At 39.1% G+C, this 3249-nt stretch overlaps 1 pseudogene across 1 annotated transcript; it reads right to left on the bottom strand.

Moving 5' to 3' along the window:
• Window positions 1-978, bottom strand: LOC308622159 (protein FAM76A-like; annotated as a pseudogene). Its single transcript has one exon. The product of its transcript is annotated as a protein FAM76A-like (transcript).
• Window positions 979-3249: the final 2271 nt, after the last annotated feature.

Genomic DNA, 3249 nt, shown 5'->3' with positions numbered 1-3249 from the left:
GCTACATTGCCACCCTAACCCAGGAATCCATTGCTATGGCCAGGAGCGTTCTTGTGGTCTCTCATGGAGAGGTTATAGCTCCTGACTTCTCTGACTTCTTGCTCTTGGACAAGGCAACTGCCTGCCTCAGGAGCTCTCAGTTTTTGGCCTGCAATTATTCTGTAACTTCTTTGTGGGTTTTCTCCATCTGGTTCATTTTGGCTCTCATCTGAGATTCTTGGTATTGAAAATCAGCCTTCAGCTCTGTGATCTTCTTCTCTTTCTCTAAAATCATTTGATCCTTTTGATGCAGCATCTTCTTTAGAGTGGCTACTTCTTCCTTCAGTTGGGCAATGATGACAAAGTGGTCAATGCTTGGTGAGTCCAGAGCCAGGTCTGGGGAAAAGCTATCTCCATTGGTTGTGATCGACTCAAACTTGGATTTTTTTCTTTGGGATTTCATTTTGAATTGAAGATGTAGAAGGTGTTTTCTGACTGTTATAATGACTGCCACCACTCAGTCGACACGGGAAGAACTGCTCAGGTGCTTCCTCTGCTCTTTGGTCTTCTGAAGGACCCACCTGTATGAAAGTGTGCACAGCCAGCATAGCAATTTCCCATCTACCTTCTTTCTATCATCTTTCCTGTCAAATGCACACTGCTGCTTGCACTGTTCACAAGAATATGGTGGTCCATACTTCTCTGAATTTGTGCAGCGCTGGTATTTGTTGCCAATAAATGCTACAATTATGTTGCAATACTGACAAGGTTTGGGCGTTCCATACAACTGCACATTCTGTGCACATTTCTTGCATATTGTGTTGATTTTACTCTCCGGCTGGTACTCAGTCCTACAGTAGGTGCAATTCACAACAGGGTGTGCAATCCGACCTTCCTTGCACAGCTGCTGCCCCTGAGACAGCGCCTCGAAGGGGAAGCGCTGGTGGCACTTGGTGCAGGCGTAGAGTGCCGCCATGTCCGGCCCGGGCCGTGCTCACAGCCCTACCAGCCTGGCCCGCCACTTTATCTCTGTTTGCTAGTGTTTTGTTGAGGATTTTTGCATCTATGTTCATCAGTGATATTGGCCTGTAGTTTTCTTTCTTTGTGACATCTTTGTCTGGTTTTGGTATCAGGGTGATGGTGGCCTCGTAGAATGAGTTTGGGAGTGTTCCTCCATCTGCTATATTTTGGAAGACTTTGAGAAGGATAGGTGTTAGCTCTTCTCTAAATGTTAGATAGAATTTGCCTGTGAAGCCGTCTGGTCCTGGGCTTTTGTTTATTGGAAGATTTTTAATCACAGTCTCAATTTCAGTGCTTATGATTGGTCTGTTTATATTTTCTATTTCTTCCTGGCTCAGTCTTGGAAGGTTGTGCTTTTCTAAGAATTTGCCATTTCTTCTTGTCCATTTTATTGGCATATAGTTGCTTGTAGTAATCTCTCATGATCGTTTGTATTTCTGCAGTGTCAGTTGTTACTTCTCCTTTTTCATTTCTAATTCTATTGATTTGAGTCTTCTCTCTTTTTTTCTTGATGAGTCTGGCTAATGGTTTATCAATTTTGTTTATCTTCTCAAAGGCCAGCTTTTAGTTTTATTGATCTTTGCTATTGTTTCCTTCATTTCTTTTTCATTTATTACTGATCTGATCTTTATGATTTCTTTCCTTCTGCTAACTTGGTGTTTTTTTGTTCTTCTTTCTCTAATTGCTTTAGGTGTAAGGTTAGGTTATTTATTTGAGATGTTTCTTGTTTCTTGAGGTAGGATTGTATTGCTATAAACTTCCCTCTTAGAACTGCTTTTGCTGCATCCCATAGGTTTTGGGTTGTCGTGATTTCATTATCATTTGTTTCTAGGTATTTTTTGATTTCCTCTTTGATTTCTTCACTGATCTCTTAGTTATTTAGTAGTGTATTGTTTAGCCTCCATGTGTTTGTATTTTTTACAGAATTTTTCCTGTAGTTGATATCTAGCCTCATAGCGTTGTGGTTGGAAAAGATACTTGATATGATTTCAATTTTCTTAAATTTACCAAGGCTTGATTTGTGACCCAAGATATGATCTATCCTGGAGAATCTTCCATGAACACTTGAGAAGCAAGTGTGTTCTATTGCTTTTGGATGGAATGTCCTATAAATATCAGTTAAGTCCATCTTGTTTAATGTGTCATTTAAAGCTTGTGTTTCCTTATTTATTTTCATTTTGGTTGATCTGTCCATTGGTGAAAGTGGGGTGTTAAAGTCCCCTACTGTTATTTTTTCACTGTCGATTTGGCCTTTTATGGCTGTTAACATTTGCCTTATGTACTGAGGTGCTCCTATGTTGGGTGCATAAGTATTTAAAATTGTTATATCTTCTTCTTGGATTGATCCCTTTATCATTATGTATTGTTCTTCTTTGTCTCTTGTAATAGCCTTTATTTTAGTCTATTTTGTCTGATATGAGAATTGCTACTCCAGCTTTCTTTTGATTTCCATTTGCATGGAATATCTTTTTCCATCCCCTCACTTTCAGTCTGTATATGTCTCCAGGTCTGTAGTGGCTGTCTTGTAGACAGCATATATATGGTCTTGCTTTTGTATTCATTCAGCCAGTCTATGTCTTTTGGTTGGAGCATTTAATCCATTTATATGTAAGGTAGTTATCAATATGTATGTGCCTACTACCATTTTCTTAATTGTTTTGGGTTTGTTACTATAGGTCTTTTCCTTCTCTTGTGTTTCCTGCCTAGAGAAGTTCCTTTAGCATTTGTTGTAAAGCTGGTTTGGTGGTGCTGAATTCTCTTAGCTTTTGCTTGTCTGTAAAGGTTTTAATTTCTCTGTCGAATCTGAATGAGATCCTTGCTGGTTAGAGTAATCTTGGTTGTAGGTTTTTCCCTTTCATCACTTTAAATATGTCCTGCCACTCCCTTCTGGCTTGCAGAGTTTCTGCTGAAAAATCAGCTGTTAACCTTATGGGGATTCCCTTGTATGTTATTTGTTGTTTTTCCCTTACTGCTTTTAATGTTTTTTCTTTGTATTTAATTTTTGATAGTTTGATTAAGATGTGTCTTGGCATGTTTCTCCTTGGATTTCTCCTATATGGGACTCTCTGCACTTCATGGACTTGATTGACTGTTTCCTTTCCCATATTAAGGAAAATTTCAACTATATTCTCTTCCAATATTTTCTCAGTCCCTTTCTTTTTCTCTTCTTCTTCTGGGACCCCTATAATTCAAATGTTGGTGCATTAGCATTGTCCCAGAGGTCTCTGAGACTGTCCTCAATTCTGTCCA

This window comes from Mesoplodon bidens (assembly GCF_964165515.1).
Source record: "Mesoplodon bidens genome assembly, chromosome: 1".
Classification (NCBI taxonomy): domain Eukaryota; kingdom Metazoa; phylum Chordata; class Mammalia; order Artiodactyla; family Ziphiidae; genus Mesoplodon; species Mesoplodon bidens.
The sequence above is the reverse complement of the archived record's forward strand: the minus strand, read 5'-3'. Positions and strand labels throughout refer to the sequence as shown.